At 35.2% G+C, this 16,460-nt stretch overlaps 1 pseudogene; it reads right to left on the reverse strand.

Annotated features, from left to right (window-relative positions):
- Window positions 1–12,019: 12,019 nt before the first annotated feature.
- Window positions 12,020–14,028, reverse strand: LOC100995183 (tubulin alpha-1A chain-like; annotated as a pseudogene).
- Between the last annotated feature and the right edge of the window lie 2,432 nt (window positions 14,029–16,460).

Here is a 16,460-nt window from a genome sequence, read left to right on the forward strand (position 1 = left end):
ACACCTGTGGTCTCACTATTGGAGATGCTGAGGCAGGAGAATCACCTGAGCCAGGGAGTTTGAGGCTGCGGTGAGCCATGATTGCACTACTGCACTCCAGACTAGGTAACAGAGTAAGACCTCATCTCAAAGACAAGAAGAAAAATAAAAAGAAACACTCAGAAGATTTACTCTACAGGAAATACTAAGGAAGGAAAATGATCCAAATTGAAACATATTACAGCAAGAAGGATGTGCATCAGAAAGGAAAATTTTAACAGGTGACTGTTTAAGTACCAATTGTAACTACATCATGTAGGAATTTTTCCATTGGTGTTATTATGGCTTAATGTATATGCAATAAATTTCACCAGTTTTAGTTTACATTTTCATGAGTTTTGGCAAATGCGTACAGTCAGATAATCACCACAATAATCAACAATATACACCAATTCCATCATTGGAGAGATTTCTCTAAATGTCCTTTGTGGCTGTAGCCAGCCTCTTCATTAACCCAGCATTCATTGTTTCAGGCCCCAATAATTTTACAGAGACCATATAAATAAAATCACATGATACAAAGGATTTGGGTATCACTTATTTATGCATTATGATGTTGTGTATATCAATAGTTTGTACTTTTTGTCATTTAGTAGTATTCTATTGTAAGCAAATACCATTTTTTGTTTGTTTGTTTGTTTTTATTTCTCAGTTGAGGTGCATTTGTTTTGCTTCCAGTATTGGTATATTAAAAATAAATCTGGTATAAATATTCTGATATAGGTTTCTTAGTAAGCTTAGTATTTTGTTTCACTTGGAGAGGTAGCTAGGAGTGGGATTATAGAGTCATATCACAAGTGTATGCTTGATGCTTTAAGAAGACTTCCAAATTACTTTCCAAAATAACTGTAACATTCTGCATATTCAGTAATAGTGCATGAGAATTTCTGAACTTTGTGTTCCTATCAACACTTCTCATTGTCAATTTGTTTGTTTAGACGTTTTAATAGGGGTCTTTTGATACATTTGTCCAGTTTTTCTTTGGGATACCTTATGACAAATGATGTTGAACATCTATTCTTGTACTTATTTGCCATCTGCATATCTTATCTGATGAAGTACTTGTTCAGATTTTTTTTTTTTTTTTGAGATGGAGTCTCACACCGTCCCCGAGGCTGGAGTGCAATGCTGCAATCTTGGCTCACTGTAACCTCCATCTCCCAGGTTCAAGCAATCCTCCTGCCTCAGCCTCCTGAGTAGCTGGGACTACAGGAATGTGCCACCACGCCCAGCTATTTTTTTGTATTTTTAGTAGAGATGGGGTTTCACTATGTTGGCCAGACTGGTCTCGAACTCCTGACCTCCTGATCCACACACCTCAGCCTCACAAAGTGCTGGGATTACAGGCGTGAGCCACCATGCTCGGCCCAGATTTTTATCCATTGTTTAAATGGGTTGTTTGTTTTCATACTGCTTGCAGGTTTTAGTTTTTGTTTTTTATTCTGGATACAGATCCTTTATATAATTTGCAAATATTTCTTCCCAAAATGTAGTTTCCCCCTCCTTTCTCCTAACACTATATTTCAGATAACAGAAGTTTTAAATTTTTATAAAGACCAATTTATCAATTTCTTTCTCTTATAATATATGCTTTTGGTATCATGTCTAAGGAATCATTGCTTATGCCAAGGTCCCAAAGACTTTCTTGTATGCTTAATTCTACAAGATTTTAAGCTTAAAAATATTGTCTTACATTAGGTCTAAAATTGGTTTCAAGTTTTTTATAGGAAGTGAGGTATAAATGAGGTATATATGGGGTACAAAAAGAGGCTGTTGTATATATGTATATATAGATTAAAACATATCTTTATATATACAAATATAAAAACATTTGTGTGTATATAAGTTGCATATAAATATATAACTATATATACAAATATGTATAATCAACATGTATTTATTATAGAATATGTTATAAATGACATATTGTATATGTTGTATATATAGTTAATATATTTATATAACTTTTATATAATTATGTTATATATTTAAATAACTTTTATATAATTATATGTTATATATTGACTTATAGTTATATATAATTATATAAATGTTAAATATGTAGCTATATGTGAATATACAACATATACAATATTTCACATATAACATATATTCTATAATAAAAATATCCCTTTATATATATGGTTATCCATTAGTTTCAGCACAATTTGTTGAAACATTTTGTTTTTTATACTTAATTATTTTTGCATATTTGTTGAAAATCACTGACTATATTTAGCATTTCTATTGCTTGACTCGCTCTTCTCTTCTACAAATTTGCATGTCCATAAATTCTTCAATATCATGCTATCTTGGTTACTGTAGTTTTGCAATCTGATAATGATTTGTCTTGAAGTCAGAAAATGTAAGAAACCCAACTTTGTTCTTCATCTTCATCTGTGTTTCTACCTGAAATTTAAAATCAGCTTCTCCAACACTAAAAATATCCTTCTAGTACTTCTTTTGTTGGTTTTTTAGTTGTGGTGATTTTGTAGATGACATTGAGAATTGACATCTTAATAATAATGATGTCTGCTAATCAACAAACATGAAATATTTTGTTTTATAGTTTACAACATAGACATTGCATATATGTTGGAAGATTTACACCTAAAAGTATTTTATGAGTTTTGTACTGCAATTGTATGTGCTATTTAATTTTTGAATTTGTTCAAGCTTCTCCTCCTGAAAATGGTCTCTGTTTTTCTTTGTCTCTGTCTATCTTATTTGTCATAAAGAAGGGAACTATAAAACACAGACTTAAAACCCTTAGAAGCACGTTGCTCAAGCTGGGCCCAGAGACTGTTGAGTTTTGGATTCACATCACATAGGTGTTGGTTTAGACAAACTGTGCTGTGAGTCCCTGAGAAACAATAGTGGATGAAGTTCTCCTTTGTCCTTTTGTATGACTTGAGAGCTTGGCTTTTGTGACCAAGTGAGAACACCCTCTCTTAGTCCCTGCCAGCAAGACGGGTTATTGTCAAACTACATCATGTGGCCAGTCTAAGATTTCTGACCCAGAAATCTTCATACAAGGTGTTGGGGAAAGGATTAGAGAGCCAGCCTTGTCTCCAAGTCCTCTATAGAGCAGGGTCATTTTTACAACCAGTGTTAGTTAATCTATGGTAGAATTTTGATTAGAGAAGCAATAAACACAATCACAGAATATTTTTTCTTGTGTTGTTGTTCCAAAAATGTTATACCTAACTCAGAGCAAAATTACCCCCTGGTTCCCTTTCTGACTTCATTTCCCATCACTGCCACCCCCTGCTCTCTCCACACCTCCCATGCTGGCCTCATCCTTATGGTTTTTCCACAATAAGGGTCATTAGTTTTAGGTGCTTCCACCTCCTCATCTGTCTGGCTCCAACATTCTCCCCTTAGATCCTGTACCATATGCTCTCTTTTTTCCTTATGGCCACTGTTCAAATGTCACCGCATCAGATAATCTTTCCTTGATTACTCTGCTTAAAGTACATTCTCACCCCAGCAGCTCTGTTTCCTGCTTTAAAGCACCCATCCAAGATGACATATATATTTAACAATTGCAACCTACAGCTAGAATACAAGTTCCAAGAGGAAATAATTTTGTTTTGTTCACCAATTTACCTTCAACACCAATTTGTAAATTTGTGGTCCTAGTAAATATTTAAGAGTTCAGTTAGACTAATCCAACTGTAAAATAGTTTCAGTGGTAATATGTAATTTTTTACTATGCACTTCTAAAATCTACAGTGATAGCAAAATACTATTTTGACAATGCAACATTAAAATTTTGCAAGCCTGTTCAGAACATATCAATTGCATAAACATGAGAATTAATTTTATTACATTTAATATTTTACAATTAATATTTTATAGTTTTAGTTGCAACACCGTTTTAGTGTCTTTTTTGCTCTACAATATATTAATAAATAATTTAAAGTAGGATTTTCATAATATATTTTTAAACACATATTTTGTTTTACTATTTAAGAGAAAAGTTAAAAAAAGGACAAAACAAAACAAGCACAGCATATATTTACTATTTGTTTTCTTTCAACTCCCTAATACATTTGCATTGTATTAAATGAAATACATGATTTCTATAAAGCCATCTGATATTATTATAGGAGGGAGCTAGATGATAAGAGACAAGTACTTAAGGTTTTACAATCTTACAAAATATTCATTTAATGACCGTTATGTATAACACTGTCAACCTGGATATTTAGACCATTCACCCCACATACACTGTTTATCTCTGCTAAGCATCACATCCCCTAAACTGAGATAGTTAAGTGCTACATAATAAGTACATCTTTGCAAAAGCTGTTAAAAGGAGCATAAAACCAAAATCAAATCCCAAACTTAGTGGGAGACACAAGTACTGGAAAAGCAGAAAACATGGATTTTATTATTTAATACACAGAGACCTATTAGCACTACATCAGAACTTTGAATTTCAAGAGGAGAGAAATTGTCTTCTTTTGTGTAATTTGTTTCTGCATGTATTAGTTTGTTCTCATGCTCTTAATAAAGACATATCCTGACACTGAGTAATTTACAAAGGAAAAAGGTTTAATTGACTAACAGTTCCACAAAGCTGGGGAGGCCTTACAATTAAGACAGAAGGTGATTGAGGAGCAAAGTGACGTCTTACATGGTGGCAGGCAAGAGAGCTTGTGGAGGGGAACTCTCCTTTATGAAACCATCAGATTTCGTAAGGCTTATTCACTATCACGAGAACAGCACAGGAAAGACCCATCACCATGTTTCAGTTACCTCCCATGGGGTCCCTACATGACACGTGGGAATTATAGGAGCTACAATTCAAGATGGGATTTGGGTTGGGGACACAGCCAAACCACATCACTGCAGAGAGCCAATTTCTATTTTTTTCCATGTATTCTATTTTTCTCATATAGTTGGGTTTGGAATAGTAATAAAAACAATATATATATCTAGATCATAAAACATGCTCTATGTAAAATTATTTACAGACACATAAGGCATGCAAAACTTTTAACTCACATACAAAAGACACAAATATGGTGATTCAGTGACCACTATAAATATATTTATGTAAGCATGGTTATGATAGATATGTAGACAGAATAATAAAAGGTAAATTGGAGTATAGAAATCATTAACAGATGCCAGGCTCGGTGGCTCACACTTGTAATCCCAGCACTTTGGGAGGCTAAGGTGGGCAGATCGTGAGGTCAGGAGACCGCGACCATCTTGGCTAACATGGTAAAACCCTTGTCTCTACTAAAAATAAAAAAAAAATAGGCAGATGTGGTGGCATGTGCCTGTAGTCCCAGCTACTTGGGAGGCTGAGGCAGGAGAATCGCTTGAACCCAGGAGGCGGAAGTTGCAGTGAGCCAGGATCATGCCACTGCACTGCAACCTGGGTCACAGAGTATGACTCTGTCTCAAAAAAAAAAAAAAGAAAAGAATTTATTAGACGAATATAGGAAAACCATAATTAATAAAATGTACTTCTTATTTACAAGGTTTTAGATTCATTGCCCAATAGTTTAGTATTTGTTAATCTGGTAAAATACATAATTGGGTATGCGTGAAGCAGCTATAAAAGAGACTCCCCAAACACAATATTTTAATCTAGTTTTATCTCTCACTTAACAATATGGCTGATCTGGTGGGCTTGATGGTGTCAGAAACGAAGTCTCCATCCATTTTTGAGTTTTGCCATTCCCACATTCCCACATGCTATTGCTTGGTGACATCCAGCCATCAGGTTAAAATAAAAAAAAAAAAAAAAAAAAAGGAAAGAGAGGGAAAACTCCTCATATTCTTTGAAGTAAATTATTCTGCAAATATTCTGCTCATATTTCATTGGCCCAAACTTAGTCGCATCATGCCACCTTGAGGTCATCTGAAGTACTAGGCTGAGAAGAAAATAATTTGCATGACTTAATATTTGCTATTGGTTAGCTCCCACACCTGACCCAGAAATCTTCATACAAGGTGTTGTGGAAAGGATTAGAGAGCCAGCTTTGTCTCCAAGTCCTCTATAGAGCAGGGTAATTTTTACAACTGGTGTTAGTTCATCTATGGTAGAACTTTGATTACAGAAGCAATAAACACAATCACACAATATTTTTTCTCGTGTTGTTGCTTTTTCCATCCAGTTCTAGTAAATTTTCAAGCTCAATTTGCACATGCTTTGTCTTTCAAAATATCCCAGGGCAGCACTTTGGGAGGCCGAGGTGGGCGGATCACGAGGTCAGAAGATCGAGACCATCCTGGCTAACATGGTGAAACCCTGTATCTACTAAAAACACACAAAAAAATTAGCCGAGTGTGGTAGCGGGCGCCTGTAGTCCCAGCTACTAGGGAGGCTGAGGCAGGAGAATGGCGTGAACCCGGGAGGTGGAGCTTACAGTGAGCCGAGATCGCGCCACTGCACACCTGCCTGGGCGACAGAGCGAAACTCCGTCTCAAAAAAAAAAAAAAAAAAAAAAAAAAAAAAAATATATATATATATATATATATATATATATATATATCCCAAGGAACATTCTTACCATAACTTAACAAGGATCTGAGTAGTATCTAAGTCCTTTTTCCTACCTAATCTTTAATCTACTAGTGGGGATGTCATTTAGATTTTGGATTGTTTATTGTTTTTTGGTTTTGTTTTTGTAGTATGTTAACACATGTTTGTACCAATATTTCTCTTGGATATAATAAATAATAGGTGACTTTAGCAAGGAACTCCAAAATCAGAGTTCATGTTTTCCTTCTGTAATAATCTAAATAGTTTTTTTTAAAGGCAAACATCAAAATGTTGAGGTGTTGAAGACCCCGGTTTCCCCCGTGTCTAGCTGTACTATCCCTAGGATGGATTACCTGTTTAGATGAGGATACCTAGCCACTAAGCCAACATTCCAGCTTTTAATAAAGGAGAAAAAGAGAAGGATGACACATCTTTCTTACTAAGGGCCAGCCTACGGTGACATACATCCCCTCTCCTCAATCGTTGCCTAGATGCTAGCAGTATATCCACCCTAACTGTAATAAACATTGGACAGCTGTGAACAGCTATGAAACATGAGAAAAATCATATTGTTATGAAATAAAGGAGTAAAGGTATTAAAGGTACAACAAAAAGCTAAGGAATGTACAGAGTTTTAATAAGTCAAAAGTTAAATAAGAGACTAGCTTGAATCAAAATGAATTTTAAATCCAATAGGCTATATTGTTAGCCTTCACCATGGGAACAAGGACACCACTAACAAACTACAGATCACTTTAATTTTCTTGAAAACCATTTGCAAATTAAATTCGGAGGAAAATGGTTACTTAAATATATAATTGACTTGTATTTTAGGGAATCAGATTTGGCATTTGACTATATATGTGCACAAACATAAAGTATGGCACACAACAAAAGAGTATGATAAAAATCGGAACTGAAGCAAATGAACTGCTGTATCTATAATTGAGTTTGCCTAAGAAATCTTCCACTCACTCTTCTTCTGTAGCAAGGCCCTTTTTAATATCCTGCAACAGCTGATTGCCTGATTAATGTCCCATAAAATGCATAACTTGCTATTATGAATGACCTGGATTTTGGCAGGAAAAAGGATAGACAATATTATAAGTGAAACACGAGCTATAAATTATCTTTTGCTAGCATTGAATGCAATTTTAGACTTGCAAACATTCACAACCAAAACCTTTCCTTTTGAATGTTTCAAAAGGATTTTTTCATAGTTTAAGCATGGATCAGAATGTGCTGTTTATAATGGACTCTGAAAGATTACATTTGCTTGATAAAAGAGTAACACAATAGAAATTGTTTCACTTTTCACTTACTGAAACAAGTGCTTGACACATGGTAAACATTCTATACGCATTAGCTATTGTATCTTACAACATCTGTTAAACAGAATCAGGTTATTTTCTAAAAGGATAGAATTAGATCATACTTTCTACTTGACATGAATTACTTGTAAAATAATTTTAATGTCTATCTTGCCACGGTTGTAAAAGTTTTATTTATTTAAGCAAATTAAGCAAAAAAAGCTTACCTTCTGCTATGTAGCTTTCAGTGTAATTAATATAGTCAGTGACCCACAATAGTGAATTTAGAATTTTCAAAAAAGACATTTCGTTTAGTGAGAAGAGATACGGCTTCTCTGGAACCTAACTACCGCAGTTGGAATTCTGGCTCATCCTCTCACTAATGGTGTGATATTGGTCACGTTAATACGCATTTCTGTGTCTTCTTTCCTTGTTGGGAAAATGGGAATATAATTAGTAAATACCTCCTTGTGATAGTGCATATAATGTATTTAGAAGAGAGTTTTGTACAGAATAAGAGTTCAATTAAGTGATGCCAACTATTATCGTTACTTATTGTTGTTTCCATTACTATTATTTCCTTAAAGATTTATCAAAACAATAAACAAAAGGAAAACATGAAAACATGCCTCTTTAAGTCTAGTAATAGCTTTATGCAATTTATTTTTACTTCCGAGAAAATAAAATATTCCCCCTAAATGTACTTCTTATTAGTCAAAGTCTATCTGTTTAAAATCAAAGTCTTGGCAAACTTGATGTGACAGTTGCCTAACTTGTCAAAACTATTTACTTTTCTTTTTCCTTTTTTTTTTTTTTATTGAGCATATAAATGTGACAGAGGGAGCAGGCATGAGAAAGTAGATCATATATAATTTCCTAAAAAGGAGAGTAATCATAAAATAACAACATTCCCTCCAAAAAGGAAAAGGGCTATTGTTGTCATGACAGTCCAATGGAGATTATATGAAAAACCATTTCTTGGCCAGGGGCGGTGCCTCACGCCTGTAATCCTAGCACTTTGGGAGGCCAAGGCGGGCAGATTGCCTGAGCTCAGAAGTTCGAGACCAGCCTGGGCAACACAGTGAAATCCTGTCTCTACCAAAATACAAAAAATTAGCCAGGCGTGGTGGCACATGCCTGTAGTCCCAGCTACTTGAGAGGCTGAGGCAGAGAATCGCTTGAACCTAGGAGGCAGAGGCTGCAGTGAGCTGAGATCATGTCACTGCACTCCAGCCTGGGTGACAGAGTGAGACTCCGTCTCCAACAAACAAACAAACAAACAAACAAAACAAACAAACAAACAAAAAACCAAAGCCAAAACAAACAAACAAACAAAAAACATTTCTCCATTCAATATGTAAACATATCACCCTGAGTCTCCTTTCTCACTTGTGAAAACTGACATTCGGGTCTCTGTGATGTTTTCACAGAGTATGTGACAGTGGTAGACACAGTTGTACAGCCAAATTAGCCAAAGAGTTTTGTTTTGTCTTTTGACAGATTCTTGCTCTGTCACCCAGGCTGAAGTGCAGTGTGCAATCTCAGCTTCCACAACTTCTGCCTCCTGAGTTCAAGCAATTCTCGTGTCTCAGCCTCCCAAGTAGATGGGATTACAGGTGTATGCCCCCATGCCTGGCTAATTTTCCCGTATTTTTAGTAGAGACAGGGGTTTCACCATGTTGGCCAGGCTGGTCTCAAACTCCTGGCCAAATGATTCAGCCGCCAGAGCCTCCCAAAGTGTGGGAATTACATGTATGAGCCACTGTGGCTGGCTCCAAAGAGAGTTTTTAACAACAGTAGTAAAATATCTGTTGACATTTTTAAGAAGTGAGGCAATATTTTTTTTCTATTATTCCCCTTAAGTATTAAGAGTACATTAAAAAATCTTTTTGCTGCATTACTATACTTAGCCAGATAATTATTTAATAATAATAGCCATAGTTTCTTGAGAAAAAAGATTCTATTCTCTTCACTTAGCTGCATCTTTATATTTTAACAACAAATAACAAGTGTATAAAGCTTACCAACTTCTCTATATGAAATAATGAAAAACATATTTTTCTCCTGGTTATTCTACTTAATACATAAGATTATATATTGCAATATGGAGAAAATAAAAATCTAATATTTATAACAATCACATCACATAAAGTCAACTTTAATCCATGAGTTGTCAACATCATGACCAAAATTATGTTAATATATTATTGTAGAATGTTGCAACTCAATAAGAAATTATAAGTGCATTGATTTTCCTTCTTACGAGGGAAAGATTAGGGCGCTATCAATCAACAGTTCTTAGTTTTTGTATTATTTTCACCCTTACAATTTAAGACAACATTTTTCTGAGCTAAATGGAGTCAAAATAATACTAAACTCATTTATATAAACCCTTCATATTAGACTTTTTTGTGTGAAAATACATGTTAACTTTAGCATTCAGGCATTAAAAAATAGAAAGTAAAAAAGACACTCAAAATATATATTTACTTATCCTATTTAAATAGGTTACTACAAATATTTTCCTTTATTACTGAAAATGTAAAAATGTTAATTTTCAAAATTAAATTATATGTCTCCTTATATTATCATAGATTTTTTCCTATCACATAAAGTGAACTTCAGTTTATTGTATATTTGTTGATTGATAAAGCCCTCAGGAAATATGCTTTATAAGGCATTCTGTATTAAAACTCAAGTCTTCATAAAAACAGAGAGAGATTATATTTCTATGGTCAACTTGACTGTGATCCGTAAATCTACAGAAGACTATAAGAAGGAAATTACTCTTGTGTTCTTTTGAATTTGCTTTAATTTACCACATTTTCTAATTAGAACAATGTAGCTCAATATTTTGTTTATTGTCATATCTGCCAGAAATCTCATACCAAAATAATGCTCAAATTGAACAAATCATCATTTTAAAAATATTGCTCTTTTTGGTTTTTGTTATTTTTGTTGTTGTCTTGCTTCTATTTTATAGTGTTATTTCTGTTTCATATGTGTATGCCATCAGAAGCCCTTTTTGGAAGAATGAATATATTCAGAGTAATATATACGTATGTATAAATACATTCAGACACACATATATACGTATGCATACACATTTGTGTATGCATACATATATATTAAGAGATTAGATAGATGATTAGATACATATATTAATATTGATGTTACAGATTAGACATAAGAAAACTTTTTCCTGCAAAGGACTATATGTATTTTATTTTATTATTTATTTATTTATTTGAGACAGGGTCTCAGTCTTTCGCCCAGGCTGGAGTGCAGTGATGTTATCTCGGCTCACTGCCGCTTCCGCCTCCCAGGCTCAGGTGATTCTCTTGCCTCAGCCTCCAGAGTACAGGTGTGTGCCCGGCTGTAATTACACACCTGGCTAATTTTTGTACTTTTTCAGTAGAGATGGGGTTTTGCCATGTTGGTCTGTCTGGTCTCAAGTTCCTGGCCTCATTGATCTGCCTGCCTTGGGCTCCCGAAGTGTTGAGATTACAGGCATGAGCCACCATTCCTGACCAGCTATATGTATTTTAAATGGCTCGTGGATTTGTCATAACTGCTCAACTTTGCCACTGTAATAGGTAAGCAATCATGGATAATGTGTAAACAAAAGAGCATGGCTGTGTTTCAGTAAAGATTTATTTATGAAAACAGGCAGCAAGCCAGATTTGGCCTAGAGGATGTTGTTTGCAGACCCTGGATACAGATGATAGATTGAGTTACATAATGGATAGGGATATATAACAGATCCTATGTACTCATAAAATACTATCCTTATTAATATACATTCATCTTCTATTCTGATCTTTCTCATATTTTATGTTTGCCAAAACATAAAATAACTATATATTCAAATCCAGTGAACAGTGGTATGAATTCTCATTACTTATAGGGGCTACATTAATCTCTTCATGAAACTAAAACATATCCTGTGTAATTGAATAATATTCATGTTTATTTATTTTATTCATTTTTTATTCTAAAGCCTTTACTTTGAGACATGAAGAAAAAATTGTACAGGTACACATGGAAAAGACATGATCACTGCTGAGTGAAAACGACCTAACCAAAAAGTCTGATGTCTGTCAGCTGATGTTGAAGCTGAAATTCTGGGGGTATAACATGCTGCAGGGCTGAAGGCAATGGATAATTAGTATTCCTCTCCTTCCTTCTCACCCTCTTCTTCAACAGAATCCACACTAACCACTTAATAATCCTTCTTAAGGACAACTATGTCCTTGTGGGCCTCGGAAAACTCTCCTTCCTCCATCCCTTCACCCACGGAATAGTGAACAAAGGAACTTGGCATACATCAGGTAAAACTTGCGGTCCAGGTGAGCCCACACCTCAGCAATGGCTGTGATGTTGCTCAGTATGCACACAGCTCTCTGTCCTTTGGCCGGGTCTCCAACAGGTACCACAGTGGGAAGTTGGTAACTAATGCCAACCTTGAAGCTAGAGGGACAGCAATCCACAAACTGGATGCTGCATTTGTTTTTGATGGTGTCAGTGGCAGCACTGAAGTCTTTGGGAACCATGTCACCAGGGTACAATAGGCTGCAAGTTATGTATTTACCATGGTGTGGATCACATCTTACCATCTGGTTGGCTGGCTCAAAATAAGCATTGGTGATCTCTACTACAGAAAACCGTTCATGGCAGGCTTTTTCAGCAGAGATGACAGGGGCACACATGGCCAGAGGGAAGTGGATGTGGGTATATGGCACTAGATTGGTCTGGAATTCTGTCAGATCAATATTCAGGGCTCCATCAAATCTGAGGGAAGCAGTGATAGAGGACACAATCTGGCCAATGAGATGGTTAAGGTTAGTGTAGTTTGGACACTCAATATTGAGCTTTCCAAAAGTCATCCAAGAAATTCTTTTTTTTTTTTTTTTATTATACTTTAAGTTTTAGGGTACATGTGCACATTGTGCAGGTTAGTTACATATGTATACATGTGCCATGCTGGTGCGCTGCACCCACTAACTCGTCATCTAGCATTAGGTATATCTCCCAATGCTATCCCTCCCCCCTCCCCCCTCCCCACCACAGTCCCCAGAGTATGATATTCCCCTTCCTGTGTCCATGTGATCTCATTGTTCAATTCCCACCTATGAGTGAGAATATGCGGTGTTTGGTTTTTTGTTCTTGCGATAGTTTACTGAGAATGATGGTTTCCAATTTCATCCATGTCCCTACAAAGGATATGAACTCATCATTTTTTATGGCTGCATAGTATTCCATGGTGTATATGTGCCATATTTTCTTAATCCAGTCTATCATTGTTGGACATTTGGGTTGGTTCCAAGTCTTTGCTATTGTGAATAATGCCGCAATAAACATACGTGTGCATGTGTCTTTATAGCAGCATGATTTATAGTCATTTGGGTATATACCAAAAGTCATCCAAATCACTTTTGGAAAACTGATTAAATGATAGAAAGGGTCAAGGTGATTTTTCAACCTTCCCTATATGAACTATATCATTGGATAACCAAATGGTAGATGTCATAGATGGCCTCACTGTCTACTATGAAGGCACAATCTGAGTGCTCCAGGGTGGTGTGGGTGGTGAGGATGGAGTCGTAGAGCTCAACTACTGCTGTGGAAACTTGGAGGATGGGGGGTTGCTGAGTAAATGGAGAACTGCAGCTTGGACTTCTTGTCATAATCAACAGAAAGACATACCATCAGCAGGGAGTTGAACCCAGAACCAGTCTGTTCACCAAAACTGTGGAAAACTAAGAAGCCCTAAAGATCTGTGCACTGATCAGCCAGCTTGTGAACTCAGTCCAAGATGAGGTCAACGATCTCCTTGTCAATGATGTAGTGGCCTCATGCATAGCCATTGGCAGCATCTTCCTTGTCTGGGATGAGCTTCTCAGGGTGGAAGAGGTGGCTAGTAGGTGTCAGGGTAAACTGTGTTAATAACTGTGGGTTCCAGGTCTACAAACACGGTCCTGGGCACATGCTTTTCAGTGCCTGTCTCACTGAAGAAGGTGTTAAAGGAGTCATCTCCCCCTCAAATTGTCTTGTCTTGTCACTTGGCATCTGGCCATGGTGCTGGATGCCATGTTCCAGGCAGTAGAGTTACCAGCTGGAGCTGCCTGTCTGGACACCAGGCTGGCCAATGTGGATGGAGATGCTCTCACACATAGTGGCTAAGAGTTAGGAGGCTAAAGCGACAGGAGCAGATAACGGGTCCAATGACCGATCCCAACAAGCTAAGAGTCAAGGTAAGTAATGCACTCAGTAAGATTTATATTTAAACATCCCCTTTAGAATTTGCACATAAAAATGATCAAGGTAAAACTAATGTAAAGTTAAATAAGTCTAGCTATAAAAGATTATGATTAAGACAAAATGTTGAAGTCATGAAATGTATATGAAAAATACAACTGTAGTTGGAAGTAATATAACATTCTGGTAGTTTTGAAGGGGATCACAAGGAAATCTGGTGTCAACTGTCATGAGGCTTGAACTATTGCTTATTGCTAGCCTTTCAGTTGCTCCAAGAAGGCGTTGACATATCATTTTAACCTTTACATAATGGTGACAAAACTTGGGTATTAAGTTTTGAAATGTCATCTTAAACTGATTAATTTATGGCTGTCAGTAGCAGTGGACACATAATGTAACTTACTGTTTAAATGTAGTAAAAAGATGACAATGAATAGGTGTTTCTCTTTCATAAATACAATGAAAATATATAAACTTCCATACTATTTCAATGAATTTATTATTAACTTTATTTCCAAACATTACACTGTATGGTACATTATAGTTTGTTAATACCCATTTTTGTATCAGTTTTCTTTTTTTCATAAATGATTTTTTCCTTCAACTCTGTCTCTGTATTTTTCGATAACCTTTTCTTTCTTATCATTGTCTCAATTTTCAAAGGTCAAACATTGGCCTTATTTAATTTTTTATTATATCAAACTTTTTTATTTCACTTTTAAAAGAAAAATATTTTGAGCTCTAACTTGGGAAACACTTTCAAAACTCCTGCATAGTTTCATGAAACTTGAAATTATTGTTTTTAAAAATAGTCACTATGAAATTATTTCTTTCTAATATAGCTAATTCTCAGCTTCTACGTGGAACCCTTGGGGCTACAATGGGGGACCACATTAACATAAATCCCAACCTCGCAGATTTCTATTAAAAATAATTTCAAATGGTTCTCTATTTTATTCTATTAATTTAGAAATGTTTTCTAAGCAAAATCTGTCACATACCTATTATTTTCAGTGACTGTAGTATAAAACTGGCTTGGAAGTCACATTAATGAAAACTTTACGATTACCTCATCTGAGCTATTTATTTCCAAAAAACAGTTTACAATACACATGACAAGTATTTCACAAACAGCATCACATACATGGGCATTTTTAGTTTAAAAAAGATGAAAATAATATTGGCTAACATTTCTTGAGCTCCTACCATGTACTAGGCACTGTTCTAAAGTGTTAGTAAATTATATCATTACAGTTCAGGATTATAACTAAATCTTTTTTGTTTAATGAACCATTGGTAAACTTACCTACTTAAAGCTATCTGTTGAGAAACATTCAAGCCATATTTAAGCTCACTTGGCAATTAACTTGTAATCATAAATGAGTAAAATCTTTTAAAATAAGGAATATATTTTATTTTAAAACCACCTTAAAAATAGATAGGAAGACATTGAGGAGCAATTTTTGTTTGACCTTTAATGGATGAATAGCTGAAGGCCTAGAAAACAAAAATAAAATAAAGTCAGCAAGGCTGACAGGAAAGCATGAGAGAAAGCCACACTGATCTACACGTCACACTTAGAATACTTGACCCTACAAACAATAGATAAATAAAATCAATTTACCCCAAATGTATACTTTGAGAAGATTAATACAATTTATAATCTTCTAGTCAGACTGATCAGGAACAAGGAAAGAAGATACAAATCATCAATGTAGAAATAATATAAATTGGAGAACAGAGAAATGCAAGACAAAATAACAAAACTCTTGTTAGTAATCATAATTGAGATGATAGTATTAGTATTGTTATTCTGAGACAGTTGTATGTACAATGAGAAATCAAGCAAATGAGTAATTACAGGATATTCTCATTCTATCATCTCTTGTATTTTGAGAGCCAGAATTATCAAGGCATATGAATTGCAACAAAGAGGTAATATAGAAGAAGTCTTGCAAAAATCTTATAATTTTGAATTGGAAATGAAGATGGAGATATCAGTATGGACTCACAAGCTTTTATCTGTGTAACTTTGTCTTTATCTATTAATCTTAAATCCCCTGAAAAGAACTAGAAAATATAATAAACTCAGATTGCAGTACTGTCCAATTTAAAAGATAATGTGTTTTGTGGAGAAATGGATGTGTTCATGCCTATGGAAGAAAATGTACAAGATTGAGTATAGACCATCTTGACAAAACAGATAGCAAGGAAGCTATCAATGACCGCTAGGATCATGCCTGAAGAATTCAAGAGCCAACCTGCTGATGTTTTGCTCATCATAGATGAGACAAATTGAACTTCAATAAGGATAAGAGGCACAATGAATTGAAACTCATCATAAATCC

This window comes from Pan paniscus, chromosome 22 (genome assembly GCF_029289425.2).
Source record: "Pan paniscus chromosome 22, NHGRI_mPanPan1-v2.0_pri, whole genome shotgun sequence".
NCBI lineage: Eukaryota > Metazoa > Chordata > Mammalia > Primates > Hominidae > Pan > Pan paniscus.